A 16,809-nucleotide genomic window follows, 5' to 3' on the forward strand; every position below is an offset into this window, starting at 1 on the left:
GAGAGACCCCCTCCCCGACTGCCAGGCTCCCTCAGTGATCCTTGTAGTCTTCCAGATGCTATCAGTCCACGCTTAAATGCATGTAGCGGCTGTAAAATGTACACAAAATTTTAACTTAATCAAAACAAATATTGCTTCAAATTTAATCAATTTCTATTTTCAAAGTAAACTAAAATAAGTTTTTTTTTTTTTTGGGGGGGGACTGGGGTTCCTGGAAACCCTTCTACCTCCAGGCTACACTCCCAGAACCATTTTTATATTTTTTTTTACTTGGAAACAAGACAAACAACCCGAAGTTTCTAAGGACCCTTATTTCTGAAGTTCATTTAAAACAGATTCTTACAAACAATTTAGTTCATCTCATATCTTATCTTTCAAAGTGTTAAGAAAAAAAAAACACATCTTCTGGCAAATGCCATGATTTTGTTCTTCTTTATAGCTGAGTAGAATTCCATTGTGTGTATTTTCATAATTTTGCAATCCAGTCATCTGTTGACGGAGACCTGGCTTGATTCCATATTAGAACATTATGTTAAGTGAGGTCAGCCAAGCACAGAAAGAGAAGGGACATATGTTTTCTCTAATATGCCCAAACTAGGGAGCATTGGGGATACCAGGACTCCAGATAATGGAGGGGAAATCTCAGCAAAGCTAGAATGGAAGGATAGGAAATGAAGAAGGCTGAGGTTGATTAAGGAGGAGCTACATCCGAATATGTGTAAAAGTATGAATATAGCATGGTCAACCTGGACACTCTTTGTTGGGAGGGGGAAGGGGAAGTGGAGGGTGGCAGGAATCGAGCCAATCAGTTCCTTGAGTTATTTAGCAAATAAGTAACCTGTGGTCAATAAGGTAATTGTTTTGTATGTCTTTGGAAATGGGATGGGGAGAATGTAGTCATGAGGACTTTTTTATACATTAAATGTTCTAAGAAATTCTATTCTCACCCAGGTCTTGGGAATAGGATAATTATATTTTTAAATAGAAAAGTACAGTTGGGTGTGGTGGCGCACACTTGTAATCCCAGCATTCAGGAGGCTGAGACTGGAGGATTGCAGTTCGTGGACAGCCTCAGCTACTTAAGTGAGATCCTCTGTAACTTAGTGAGACCCTGTTTCAAAATAAAGAATAAAAAGTAGTGCAGGGGGTGTAGCTTGGAGGTTGAATGTCTCTGGGTTCCATCTCTAGACCTGCAAAAAACAAAAAATACAAAAGCCAGGCATGGTGGTGCACGCTTATAATCCCAGTTCTTGAGAGGCTGAGACAGATGGATCATAGGTTTGAGATTAGCCTCGGCAACTTAGTGAGATACTTACCAACATAAAAAGACCCTGTTTTAAAATAAAATACATATAATAGGGCTGGGGGTGAAGCTCAAAACAGAATGCCCCTGGGTTTAATTCCCAGTATGGGGAGAGATAGATTAGATAGATAGATAGATAGATAGATAGATAGAGAAGAGAAAGGGAGGGAGGGAGGAAAGAAAGAAGAGAGAGAGGGAGAATTGGACAAAAATCCCACTATTTAAAGCAGAAGCGTTCAGGTTGAGTTCTTGAACAACACGACAAAGGACCCCAGGGCACTATGGAGTCTAGACTGGTTGCATGTCCACAGCCTAAAGTCAGAAACTGGCTACTTTGTGTAGTAGGAGGACATGAAGTTGGAACCAGCCTTTCTTCCCCGGGCTTCCCCGTTACTGTCTCTCTTTGCTCAAGATGTCGATGCCGCCCGTGACATTTCGGAAATTCTCACAGCCGTGGAGGGGCGTGGGGGATTTCTCCCTCACCACTCACTCTCTCTTCTTGTCTTTGCTGAACTGTCACTTCGGCTTGTTAGTCAAATTATGGTGATTAATACAAACAGCCAACGTGAACTTTGGGCGCTCAGATGTTAGATAACCCCCGTGCTGGCAGGGAGCCATGCTTCTGCATAGCCTAAGTGACTCAGACACCTCTCCACACCAAGGGAGCCCTTCCTCCAGCGGGCAACTCTGTGACGCTTAAGTGACTCAGACACCTCTCCTCACCAAAAGATGGCTTTTGGTATTTGATGGGAATGTGATGGCCACATTCTTTTCCAAAGAGAAAATTAACGAGGCTGTTCACAAATAAATGGCGTAGGTGAAAAGGAGGCGTTTTCTCCTGGCCATATGTAGAATGCCGGTTCTTCCTGGAGATTTTGTCACAGAAGCAAGCCTCCAGCATCCTCTCTTTTCAAGGAGGTCATTTTCCCTCCCTCCCTCCCTTTCTTCCTTCCTTCCTTTACTGGAGACTGAACCCAAGGGCATTCTGCCTCTGGGCTACACCCTCAGCCCTATTTTGTTAAAACAGTACCTCCCAAATTTGCTGAGGCTAGCTTTGAGTCTATAGTCCTCCTGTCTCAATCTCCCAGGTACTGGGATTACAGGCATGTGACACTACTCCCAGTTTGGGGGTTATTTCTTTTCTTTTTCTTTCTTTCTTTCTTTCTTTCTTCCTTTCTCTCTCTCTTTCTTTCCTTCCTTTCTTCCTCCATCTCTTTTGTTTCCCCCCCCTTTTGGGGTCATTTTCTTTTGATGGATTTTTAGAAACATTTAAGAACCAACCAGCACTCCTGGGTTATCTTTCACCTGTGGGAAGTGGTAATGCACCCATTGTTTTCCTAAATCAAAATAAGTAGTCTAGAAATTAATAAGAAAAAGAAGGATATAATTCTTAAAACTTGGGGAAAAAAAGTTTTTCTAGAAATCAGAGGGGCTGTTGTGTATTACATAATAAAGAAGCCCCGAGTCTGAAATTCTCCAGAGAATGTGTCAACAATTATCCTGACCTAACATGAACTCAGAGCTCTTGCCAAGAGGGATTTCCTGTCTAAAGTGAAGTAAAGAAACTAGCTCTGACAAAGATGTTCCATCAACAGAAATTGAAGTTTGACTACTGGGGAAAACCCTGTGAAATTGGTTTCTATTAATGCACCTAAATGCTCTAAAATGATAAAGTATGTTCCGAAGGGCCAACACAGGCAAAACTCTGATGTAGTTGGTTTTGTCCAACTGTTTATATCCTGCAGACCCATCAGACATGACACACCTAAAGACCTAGCATCTTCTTCCTGCCCGGCTACTCATGGCTTATTGATACCGTGCTATTAACTCCATCATAAAGAGTGATCTGTTTACTGCTCCACTATGGGGAAGTGAGACAGTTAGGTCTGGTGTTATCTCCGGCCAATATTAATATCTCCTGGCTAACATAGTAGTGTAGGTTTAGGCTGAAGATTGTTTGGAAGTGGTAGGCTGAACACGATGGCTCTCTATGCTTTATTTTTAAGGCCAGGTTTTCTAGATTATTATTTACTTAGAGCAACATTCACCCACTCAAATGTGCATTTTTATCAGTTATGACCAATATAGTCACAGAACTGTAGTCACTGCCAGTGCGTGCAGCCCGTCCATCACTCCAAAGTGTCCCTCGTGTCATGTGCCATCAACCACTCCTCCCACCCCCAGCCCCCTCAAAGCCTCTGATTTACTCTCTTTATCAGTATCTTTGCCATTTCATGAATGTCTTATAAATGAAAGCATACAGAGTGCAGTCTTTTGATTCTTGCTTCTTTTACTTAACATAATGTCTTTGAGATTTACTGTATCGTTGCATATGTTAATAGTTCATTGTTTTTATTGCTGGGCAGTATTCTGGTATTCTGTTATATAGATAATCCATAGCTTGTTTACTCATCCACTGGTTGAAGGACATTTGACTTAGTTTCAGTTTTTTTGCTTATATATATTTTTGTTTGTTTGTTTGTTTGATTGAGGAACTGGGGTTGGAACCCAGGGGCATTCTACCTCTAAGCTACATTCCTAGCTCTATTTTTATTATTATTATTATTATTTTTTTTTTTTTTTTTTTTTTTTTTTTGTGTGTGTGTGTGTGTGTGTGTGAGATACTGGGGTTCCTGGAAGCCCTTCTACCTCCGGGCTACATTCCCAGACCTATTTTATACTTTTTTACTTGGAAACAGGGTCTCTTAAACCAGCGCGGCTGGCTTCGAACCTGCGCGATCCTCCTGTCCACCTCCCAAATGCGGGGATTACAAGCATGCGCCACCACGCCTGGCTATTATTTATTTCGAAACAGGGTCTCACTGAGTTGCAGAAGGCCTTACTAAGTAGCTGAGGCTGTCCATGAACCATGATCCTTCTGTCTTAGCCTTCCAAATGCTGGGATTACAAGTGTGCACCATCACACTCAGCTCTCTTTGCTAATAATTAATAAATATCCATGTACATATTTTTGTATGGAGAGAACTACAAGGCTATCAGGCAAATGTATGTAAATTTAAAGAAAGGGTTCTATACTTTTCCAACACCAGCCACTCAGAATTCCATTGCCAAATTTCAAAAATCATCTTTAGCCACTTAATAGATAGTCAGTGTTATCTCATTATAGTTTTATTTGTATTTCTCTAATAATTATGTTTAGCACTTTTCAACTGTTTATTTATCGTGTGTGTGTGTGTGTGTGTGTGTGAAAGTATCTGTTCAAATATTTTGTTCCATTTTTTAAAATTTTTATTTATTTATTTTTGGTGGTACTGGGGTTCCTGGAAGCCCTTCTATCTCCGGGCTACACTACCAGACCTATTTTATACTTTTTTTATTTTTGGAAACAGAGTCTCTTAAGCCAGTGAGGCTGGCTTCGAACCTGTGCGATCCTCCTGTCTCTGCCTCCCAAGCGTGGGGATTACAAGTGTGCGCCACCACGCCCGGCTGTCTCATTTTTACGGAGTTGTTTTCTTATTTCCTGTTTGCAACTCCTTTTCCAGATATATATTTTCTCATAGTTCAAGTCTTGTATTTCCCATGTTCTTGTCAGTGACTTTTAAAAATCAAATAATTTATGTTTAGTGAAGACAAATATATATTTTCCTTATTTGCAGTTTGCTTTGGTATAATATGTAATAAAATTTTGTCTAGATAAAATTCACAAGTATTCTCTCATTTCTTTTTAGGACTTTGTAGTTTTAGGTTTTACATATAGGTCTATGGTTCACATTACATTATATTTGTATATAGTACAAGCTATAGATTGAGATTTGGAGTTTTTTGTATAGTGATATCAAATTGTTCTAGACCATTTGTCAAAAACATTAACTGAGCACTGAGCTAGAAAACTTTAATTAAATTGTATGAAATAAAAGTGAGCACATGTATAGGAAAATAAAAAGCAATGCTATTGTTTTGGCATCGTTGTTTGCCAAGCACTGACCACATAACAAGACTACGTGAAATGACATGACCGCATTATCTCATCTAACTTTTGCAGCGAGTCTATAGGTAGGTACTGTTATGATCTCATTTTGAATATAGAAAATCTGAAGTGTAAAGAGTGGGAAATACCATACCCAGGGTTGCAGAGGTGATAACAAGCAGGTTCATAATTCCAATGCAGTGTTGTGACTACTCCAAAAGCATATTGATAGCTGCCTAGTACCGTCTAGTACCTTCACTTACAAAAACTGTTTGATATATAAAGTAATGACTGAAATACAATGTCTTGGGTTAATGAGTTCTGTGGAAGAGCTAACTTTTGAGGATAATACCGAGGATTTTAAAGGAGATAGTTTCCTTCCCCTCAGAGAAGCACTGTCATTCCTGGGTTGTGGAAGACTTCTCTCTTTCCCCAGTGATGAAAGCCTGCTCGGATGTCACCCTTGGACACAATAGTAGCCGTGACAGTAAAAGGCAGACAATGGAAGGTATAGCCGAAATCCTGAGTCCCTGTCTTCCGCTTCGGGGTTGACGAGCTATGCGGAGATCTGTGGCCTGGGTTTGGGACCCAGCTGCTAAAAGCACTTTCTTTGGCGTCTCCTAAGTGGGATCTAAGAAGCCGGGTGATTGTGAATGCTTTAGACAGGCACAGCTGTGGGGGAGCAGGAGAGCATCTTGTTGTATTTCTATAAAGAAAACAAGTTGACCATGTATTTGGACCTCCAAAGATGCGGATTACCTCCCAGTGCTGGGGATGGAACCTGGGGCTTGGCCTGTGCTGGACAGGTACTCCACCACCGAGCAATACTCCCAACCCCTGAATGTACATCTTCTTCTTCTTTTTTTTTAAATGTATTTCTTTTAAAATGTTTAAAAAATTTTGAGGCAGAATAAAAGCATGGAAAGATAGCCAGACTTTGTCCAATATTATACATATTTTTCTGTGATTCTTGTAGGAATATGCCCGTTATACATTTTATCATTCTCACAAGAATGATATCATGCATCATGTAGTTTTTTTATATTCTGTAAAATATTTTGTCGATACCATTTCATTTCATCTAAGCAGGCAGATGGACTGACTGACAAAGAGACTTGTACTAGAGAAAAAGAGAGAGAAAGAAGGTAAGAACTGGATCTGGATGTCTACCCTTTATGACACCATGACTTGTTGACCCAACTTGCCATCTGCTGCCTTTGTTCTGTCTCCAGGTACTTATCCTGGAGATGAGTCTGTGGAAGCAGGCCATACTTGTTTCTGCTCCTGGAAGGGCCTCCCTAATGTGGCGAATCTTCGCCAGCTTATATTTCCATCAGCAAGGCCCTGTTTTCCCCATTCCCTCCCAACCCAGGCTGTTGCCAGTTGTTAAACTTTGCCTGTCCTGTTACAGGTGGGAAGTGCCATCTTATGGTCATTTCAGTTCATCTTATCCTGGGTTAGAAGTTGAATATATTTTCATAGATTTATAGACAGTTTCGATTTCTGCTGTGAATTGCCTCTTTCTCCTGTCTGATCTGTGTTTGTAAATCTCCACGTTTTTAACCTTTCCAAATCAATTTTAAGTATTTCTCTTCTAAACCATATTTATGTATTTTTGAAATGTGAAATCTGAACGTCTTTGTCTTTTTATGGTGACGTTCAAGCCACTGGTTTTTATTGTGATCATATATATTTATATTTTTCATCTTATCCTTGTTATCTTATTTGTATTTGCTGTAATTTTTCTCTTATTCCACCTACTGGATGGGCTGAGTTTTCTTGGTTCTCTTTCTAGTTTTTTTTTTTTTTTTTTTTTTTTGTGGTACTGGGGTTTCTGGAAGCCCTTCTACCTCCGGGCTACACTCCCAGACCTATTTTTACATTTTTATTTGGAAACTGGGTCTCCTAAGCCAGCTCGTGCGGCTGGCTTTGAACCTGCGCGATCCTCCTGTCTCTGCCTCCCAAGCGCGGGGATTACAAGCGTGCGCCACCACGCCCGGCTCTCTTTCTAGTTTTATGTTATGTTTTGATTTATTTTACCCCAGTATTTTGAAAGCTTTACATTCCACTGTATCTATTTTGCAGGAATTTATTTTGGGCTTGAATACAGGGGTATTCTACCTCTGAGCTACACCCCTTCCCATATTTCTTATTATTTATCTTGAAATAGGGCCTCACTAAGTTGTGGAGGGCTTCACTAAGTAGCTAAGGCTGGCTGTGAACCTGCGATCCTCTTGTCTCAGCCTCCCAAATGCTGGAATTACAAGCATGCACCACCACTCCTGGTTATTTTATTTATTTTTATTTTATTTCATTTATTCTGTAAAACTATGGATTGAATCCAGGACATTCTGCCTGTGAGCTATATCCTTAGCTCTATTATAGTGTTTACATTTTGAAATAGGGTCTTGCTCGGTTGTGGAGGCTGACATCAAACCGGTAATGCTCCTATCTCAGGTTCCTGGTATTACAGATGTACACACCATATCCGGCCTACATTCTATTTTTAGTTAACTCATGTTTAGTCGTCATTTTTAATATTGAAATATATTTCACTATGGTTGAGACCAAATCAATGTTTATAAACCACATCCTTAAAACAAGTGTTTATTTCTCCCTTTTCCTTGGAATTATTTTAGTTCGAGATTTTAGTTCTCTTAAATTTGTGGTTTAGGTCTTTTTAAATGTTTAATGATTCTTATTTGTGTATTTGATTTTACAAATTGAAGGCTCAGAGGATTAGTAAAGGCACCTAATGTGGGTTTTTCTCAACAGATATAAAATATTTTCTCAGCGGTAGGCTCTGCACTCACCGGGAAGGTTCTTTTTGGTGAACAGAGATGGACAGCCTAGACTTCCAGCCCTTCATTCATAGATGCCGAATTTAGGAGATAGTAAGTTTGGCCCTTTACACTGCCTCTTTATTTACATACAAATCCCTACTTGTCTTTCATTTTTCTGTCCTGCCCCAATGTTTCCTTTTCACCTTCAAAACAGAGACTCTGATGTGGTTCTAAAGCATTCTTGCAGCTTTAACCTGGACGCAGAACCATGGGCAGCAGCTAAGAATGGCAGGACAGATGAGTGGAGGCGGAGACCAGCCTGCACAGCTGCCCAGCGGTTCTGCAAGGCCTGCTCACCTCTGGATTTTCTCTTGCTGAATCTCCACTGAGGAGAGTTGCCCTGCCCTGAACAGCAGCCCCTTTCTCATGGCGCAGTTTGGCGTTGCGAGCCATGCCTCCATTTTACTATCAGTTGCTTTTCCTCATATCTTCCAGAGATGCCCCCCCAATCTCTGATGTACAAGTGGTGTCTTATTCATTTACCACTTTTAACCAGAATTACTGACAGTTCACACAAGGAACCTGCAGCTTAGAGAAGGCAACTTGAGCAGCTGGGGATGACATCTGGTGGTAACGTGTGGCTCGCAGTGTTGGTAACGCGGGGAGCAGGAGAGCCGTTCTGGGAGGCAGCTCTACCCCTCCATCGCTGTGCACATACGCACCTTCACACCAAAGAGTACTTTCTTTTTGGTCCCATTCTTTTAGAAGATGCTATTTATCTGGTCCAATCGAGCTATAGATTTACTGTGAGCCATCAAAAACCCTGAGCAAACATGGTAGCTGGAGCGTAGTAATGTATGAGGAACTCATCCTCCTAGCACCCCTTTGTTAATTTATCCAAAACGTGTTGAGTGCTTCCTTTCGTCATAGACTGAGCAATGAGTTCGCCGCGGTGACTATAGTAGGCGGGCTCTCTGTCCTCCTACAGCCTAGAGACAGCGCTGGGACTTCACGTTGGCCATGAGCACGTGGCTTCTACTTTGGATTCTTTAATCAGCGCTGCTTAGTAAGAGGCCCTAACTGACCAAGGTGGGGAGGAAACAGCTCCCACAGAACTATCTCCAGTGCTGTATTATGAACGCAAGGTAGAACGGTGTCTACACTGAGGCTTGCTCAAGAGGTACACACATTTTTTAAAATGACTTTTGTTTTAGATTCTCTTTAGAAAATATTGGAATGAAGAATACCAGGCCAAAATTAGTATATTGATTGAGTGAAGGTTTTTGAACAGCCCTTTTCATGTCGAACAGTCTATTGGCCTCTTCATCAAGTGAAGCATATAACATATTCACTAAAGGAGAGAAATTAAGTGAGATTCCGAGTGAGGCCAGACTGAGGAGGTATGTGTCTTGGAGGATGTTGGGCCTTGTTCTTTTTGTCCCCAAAACAAGAGGATGGCACTGAACAATAGCTAAGTTTTTGAGCAGTAGTGTGTGTGTGTGTGTGTGTGTGTGTGTGTGTGTGTGTGTGTTACTAGGGATCGAACCCAGGGATGTTCTACCCCTATTTTATTTTTATTTTGAACCAGAGTCTCACTAGGTCACTAAGGGCCTTGCTAAGCTGCTAAGACTGACCATGAACCCGAGATCCTTCTGTCTCATCCTCCCAAGTACTAAGATTATAACCACGGGCCACCATGCCTGAATTTGAGCAGTAATATTTAGTGGGCTATGTTAATAGAAGTGTAATAAACAAGCTATTTTCATTATTTATAAACTATTTTCATCCTTCTGTCTCAGCCTGAATTCATGTTTTAGTACCCAGATCTATGTCTCCTCTTGTTACCTAGGACATTTCAATGACAATAGAGATCCCTTGAAAAAAAAATCCAAGCAAAGGGCTTGAGTTTCTTTTTATAAGATAGTGGAAGATGGAGATCTCCTTCCTGGGTTCAGAAAAAAGAAATACATATATTTTTTAATCTTTCTATTTTTCTTTTTTCTCGTCTTCCTCACCTGCCGCTTATTCCCCCACTTAAAACAAAACTAGAGAAAGCCAGCCTTGGACCTGCAAAGGTTAGGACTTTTTGCTGCAATTCGCACCTTTCCCAAAGAAATTCCTTAGAAACCCCCGTAATTGGCAAATGATGTTTTATTGAATTGTTCTCCTCAAATCATCACTGGGACAGAGTGAGAAATTGCTGTACATCCTGCCAATGGCCTGCTGCGGATGCTCTCTATGCAAAGGCCTCTGTGGACCACGCATAGAAGATATGCCCTTAATAGCTGTCCAGGGCCCTAAAAATGTCTCTCTTCTGCTTCTTTTTGCCCTTCAGTGCGTCACCTCCAGAAACTCACTTAAATACGTATTGGACACACATGCACACGCACACGCACACACACACACACACACACACACACACACACACACATTTAAGTAGAACTTGAATATACTTGTTAAGAGAATAAGTTTAGGAGTCATATTGCCTGCTTTCTCCATTTGGGAGCTGTGTGATCTCAAGCAAGTCCCTTAGCGTCTCAGCGTGGCTTTTCTCTACACTGCAGTGTTTGTATAAGGATGGAGCAGGCTCATTTGTGTCTAGCATTTAGCACAGAACCCTGCAGGCTGAAGGTGCTCCGTGGATGTTGGGTGTTATGCTCATGGTGAACTGCTCATCCTCTGCTCTGAGAGTGCTGGGACCTGAGTGCCTTTGGCAGAGCTGTTCAAGCAAGGGGCTCTCAGAGAGGGCCGGGTGGAGCTGGGGTTCCACGTGTGGGTGGACGGTGGGTAAAGTGCTGCGTGGCTTGTCATTTGGTCTCGCTTGAGTTCAAGTCCTGAAAGCAACTTGGGAACTGGGTGGTAATGACCTCTGGGTGCCCTTTTGAAGGAGGCAAAGTTAAATGTCACTTGCCAGGTGCTGAAACCTACTCTAAAGGCAGTAATTTGAGGGAAGTCACTGGAGGAAGCAAAGCTGGGTAGGTGATCAGCTGCAGTCAACACCATTTTGGCATAGCCGTATGGCACTTCCTGGTGCACACATGCCCATGGCTTCTGGATGGGCTTCCCCGAGGGTGGTTTGGGAAGGAGGGAGCAAGGGCAGGTGGGCGGGGGCCCTGGCGTGGGGCGCACAGATGAGAGCAGCAAATGTGAGCAGTAGGAAACTTGACGGTTTCTGTCCACATAATCTCCCTCTTTCTTTTTGCCTTTTTTTTCTCTCAGTTTTGATGCGTTCTGGCTTCCTTTAAGTTTAGTTTTGAGTTTCAACCTTAAGTAAACTCTGGCTGCCGGGTCAATACGATTGCCTCATGTAAGAGCCGTGATCACAGCCCCGGGCTGTGAGGAATGCCAGCCTGGTTGGGTATTTCCCAAACTTGGTTTTTGTTGGACGAAACTAACACTCATAAAACTCTCCAACTAAAATTTGTCCACAAAGACGGCCAAGGAGAAAGTCTTCGCTATCCTGCATCCTGCTTTTATGGGGTGGCCATCATAGATTTCCCATTGCTGCTGAGAAGGGGAACCCAATACTGATGCAAGTGAAAGCTCAGTTGATTTGTAGTTTCAGAACAGAAAAAAACAAAAGTACCATCCCTCCCTTCGTATCTCATGTAATAGAGAGTTTTAGCTAATACGCATAGAATTTACTGTAAAAACTTCCTGTGATACAAACATACAGGTTCCTAAGATGGACAAATTTTATGAGAAACCAAAAGAGAGAAATCAGGAAAAACGCTCTGCCACACATACTACACACAAAGCCTCATATAAACACCAGAGATGCTATCACAAACTGGTAGCTGGAGACTACCGTTCATTTATCTGAGCTTTCCGTGCATCTCGGGTGGGAGGTCCCCAGGCGCTCAGGAATAGAAACTCTTTTTCAGTTTTTGCAAGGCTTGATGACCAAAGTGAGAGGAAGGAACCAGATAAGATGACGGTGAATTTGCCCAGGTTGTGGCAACACACCTGCTTGCCCAGAGTCATGGGGATGGTGTTTGGGCCTTTTTTGTGAACTTCTGCCAGTTGGCACTCATTCATTCATTCATTCATTCATTTGTTCATTCACTCATGCCTTTGTGCTTCTGGCCCATACTGTCATCCGAGGGTTGTGGCCCTAGCTATTGTCTAGAAGAAAAGAGGGGAGCTTTGATACCAGCTAAGGGGTCAACTGTGACTCCCTGGTAAGGTCTCCAGTGCTGTCCTCTGGGAAAATGAACTTCAGAGAAAGCTAAGCATTCAAGGCCATAGATTATAGACGGGAAGCCCTGTTTATGGTACTCGGGAGCTCCTGCAAGCCACAGATGTCGGGAGATGGGAACAACACTGCGTCTCTGGAAGCTGAAGAGAGAGCAGTGCTGATACCTCGTAAGCCTGTTGGCAAATCCAAGTGTCCTTTTCAAGGGACCTACTCCTGGGCCTCCCTGAAGAGGCCGCCTTTCTGCTAGAAGCCCTGCACCAGGAGAGCGTAGAAGGCCGATGTGCAGGAAATCGCACACCCAGAAACACACTCTCGTTGATTTTCATCTTTGAAGTATAGGTTAACCCACAACAAGTGACTCTAAGACACATAAAAGAAGTGGCAGCCCCATGGCGGGGATAATAAGGTTGCCGTCTTGTGATGGAAGTCAGGTTGGAGATTAGTCACACCCCAGGAAGGATAACCTTTGCCATTCCCTGCCCACCTTCCTTTCAGTTAATTTCAAAACAAATCTTTTTTTTTTTTTTTTTCAAGAAAAAGAAAACTTTTTTTTTGAAAGACAAGAACTTCTGGCCAACTTCACAAAAGTCCTGAAATGTGTCTGAGGGTGGAAATTTGTTTTATGAAGTGATCTTTCAATGCGCCCCATGGTCCTCGCTTCTCCCGATTACATCTCTAAATGCAAGGATGATAACATGAGACCTTCAATTTATAGCTGATCCATGTTATATTTTAGGTTCTGGAAACGAGATGATGCCAATATGAGATTTGCATATTTCCTCTAAGGGTGTTAATATTTGAACTGGAGAAAGAATAAGCCCGAAAGTGTTGACTCTATTTTCAGAAATGTGTGAGCCTATTCCATGGAGTGTAACACTGATTAGTGACAAATATGAAAATCAGACTATCTATTGTAGGTTCAGTTGTACCTACATGAAAACTATCTGACAGCTGCTAGTCATGTCTGTGGGACAGCATCATCATAACCCAACTATTACCTGTTCAATGTTAGGCGAGCAGAAATACATTAAAAACTAGCATGTCAATCCATATCTTCAAAAATACACATTTTGTGGGCTAGGAGTATATAGCTCAGTGTAAGATCGCTTGCCTAGCATGCACAAGGTCCTGAGTTTGAACCCCAGTACCGCAAAATAAAATACACATTTTCTGTCTTTTATAAAACTACACGATTAAACTATTTATAATTATCGTGGAAGTTCAGATGGGTCAGCTCATGAAATGAAGAAAATGGGTTTGAAGTGGTGGCGCAAATTTATAATCCCAGTACTTGCGGGGGCTGAGACAGGAGGATCATTGGTTCGTGGCCAGCCTCAGCAACTTGTGAGGTCCTCCGCAACTTAATGAGATGCTGCTTTAAAACAAAGAAAAAAATTGGGCTGGGAGTGTAGCTCAGAGATAAAATGCCCCTGGGTTCATTCCCCAGTACCATCACCACCACCACCACAATGACAACAAAAATAAATGAAAAATAAGCTGATTTCTCTCTCTCCTTCTTTTCCTGTGCCTCTTAGTAGTAGCCCTTCAGATGTTTTTCCTCTTTTTACACAGTGAATTCTTTTTCGACTGGTGTTTTTCCAATCAGACAAAAAATGAGTAATCACAAACATATAAAACCATATAAAAAATAAAGGACGCCGGGCGTGGTGGCGCACGCTTGTAATCCTCGCGCTTGGGAGGCGGAGACAGGAGGATCACGCAGGTTCGATGCCAGCTGCGCTGGCGTAAGAGACCCTGTTTCAAAAATATAAAATAGGTCTGGGAGTGTACCCCGGAGGTAGAAGGGCTTCCAGGAACCCCAGTACACTAAAAAAAATAATAATAATAATAAAATAAAATAAAGGACAAAGCATAGCTCATCCTTTGAAACCCATCATTAGATCTTCCTAGCCTGCCAAATAAGATACACCCCACATTAAGAAAGTATCAGAATCCCATATACAGGTCGTCTTTTTCTTCTCTGTGTCCTCAAAGCTCCCGGTACCTATCTTAAGACATCAGTGTACAGTAAATCGTATTTACACATGGCGTTCTGGTACACAGCCGTGGTATCTGGATCGCTCATTACCTTTCCTCACATCCTGATCCCTCACAGCACGTGTGCTTCGACTGGAGCGTACCCTGAGAACACGCCAAATGTCATCAAAAGATCAGGCTAAGCCGGGCGTGGTGGCTCACGCTTGTAATCCCCGCGCTTGGGAGGCAGAGACAGGAGGATCGCGCAGGTTCGAAGCCAGCCCCGCGCACTGGCTTATGAGACCCTGTTTCCAAATAAAAAAGTATAAAAAATAGGTCTGGGAGTGTAGCCCGGAAGTAGAAGGGCTTCCAGGAACCCCAGTACCACCAAAAAAAAAAAAAAAAGATCAGGCTAGCCCAATTTCAAAATTTTTACATATTAGATTTCCACTGGTGTTACTAGCTGGCGTGTTATTTTGCCAAGGCTGCCACAATGAAACGCCACACACTGAGTGGCTTAGACAACAGATGTTTTTTTCTCATAGTTATGAAGGTGAAGGTGTCCTCGCGTTTGGCTTCTCCAGAGGCCTCTGTCCTTGGGCTGTAGGTGGCCACCTGTCTCTCGTGTCCTCACAGAGCCTCCCTCTGGGAGAATGTACCCCTGGTGGCTCTTCCTCTTCTTATAAAGTTACTGGACCCACTGGATTATGCCTCGCTCTCCTGACCTCCTTTAACTCCTTAAGGGCCCTATCTCCAAACACAATCACATTGAAATTAGGGACTCAGCAATGAGTTTGTAAGGGTTACAATTTAGTCAACAACAGCTGGTATGAAAGGCAGAATTTTATTGTATGTATGTATGTATGTATGTATGTATTATTTTGGGTGGTATTAAATGAAAACCAGGGGCACTATACTGTTGAGCTACATCCCCCCAGCCCTATTTTTTTTTTAATATTTTGAAACAGGGTCTCAATTAAGTTGCTAAGGCTGGCTTTGAACCTGCGATCGTCCTGTCTCAGCCTCCCAAGTACTGGGATTACAGGTGTGCGCCAGCATGCCCAGCAAGGCAGGATTTTAAATGTCCCCCCAGCTTTCCCTCCCCTGAGTGTGCATGCCTAGTGGTATGAAGATGATGGATTGTCCCCGGTCATTCACGGTTACATGGGGCAGCAAATTTGACCTTCAGATAATGAGATAACCCAGAGGGGTCTAGACTAGTCATACTATCCCTTTAAAGCAGAGCATTATTTCTGGCTAGTCATAGAAGGTAGAGTGAAAGAGATTTTATTTGAGAGACATTTGGTGCCAAGGAGGTTCTCTGTTGCTGAGTTGGGGGAGCCATGTGGCAAGGGCAGGAGGGTGACCCGTAGAAGCCGACAGCTGTCCCCAAAGACAGCCATCAAGATAAGGACTTCAGTCCTTCAATTTTAAGGAAGTGGACTCTCCTAGCAAAGGGCATGCTGGGAGCTGTTTCCTCCAGCCTCCAGAAGGGACACCAACACCTCAACTTCGACTTTGTGGAGTCCTGAGCAGAGGACTGAGTCTCATGGTGAGGGACTTTTGATCTATAGGACTATGAGGTAATTTGTGAATGCTGCTTTAAGCTGTTAACCTCGTGGTGATTTGCTTCACAGCAAAACAACACATAAGGTCATAGACCCCAAAACCATAGTCTGGAGATATGTCGGTTATGGTAGTAAAAGCAACAGGAGGGTCAGAAAGGGGTTGAGAGGTATGGAGAGTGTGCCTGTGTGTCGAGGTATTTAAATTTAAAAAGAACACTCGCTGGTCTCATAAACACTTTATCCCCAGGAAGTAAAACCCTGGAGTTTTCTTACAATTAGCTCGCTAGGCTGATTGCCCGATTCAAATATAGTTTCCTTTAGGAAAAAAAAAAAATCCTACCTATTTAATTGAAATTGTCCAAGGAAAACCCGAAGTGAGGTTCTTGGGTTTGGGTCTGCGATTTGGTTCAGCCACGTGTGAGCTGCCCGCCTGCCACGGGCGCTGCCTTTGTAGCACCCTTGATTAGATGTGACATTTTCTCACTCTGAGTATTTTGCCCGTATTTGAAGAGATCCACACAGGGGACCTTATTAAAATCTGCGGAAGCCTGTGAATACCTGGGGATGCCCTTATGTGAGCAAGGGGGAGAGAATGGATTTTTACCTTTGGGGAATCTGGTGGCTTTATTATATAGGCAGGTACAAAGCAAGGAAGCAAGGGGAAAGAAAGAAAGAAAGCATCTGATCTCGCTTAAAATGCTAGAAGCCAGAGAGGCCCAGGTAAAACAGGGATAAATTGTTGGCACGATGTGCCAAAGTGAGAATTGCTCCTTCCAGGAACCTCTCGATTCCCTGGCTAATGACAGTGGAGAGATGCAGAGAGATGCGGAGAGCCGGGCAACAGATCTCTGTGAGGCCGTGTTTGCTGGGACAGGCACACTCAAATCTAGCTCGTGTTCACAAAAGGTGCGCCTACGAAGCCACCGCCAGCGCTGCCCGTCCCTGATTTGATTTTCTAGTAAGCTCCTGGGGTCCCGGTAGGACAGAGAGGAGACAAGGCTCCAGGGAAGAGCTGACCTTTTTGAAGATTGCCAAGGGGGCAAGATTTGTCC

Source organism: Muscardinus avellanarius, assembly GCF_963383645.1.
Source record: "Muscardinus avellanarius genome assembly, chromosome: 18".
NCBI lineage: Eukaryota > Metazoa > Chordata > Mammalia > Rodentia > Gliridae > Muscardinus > Muscardinus avellanarius.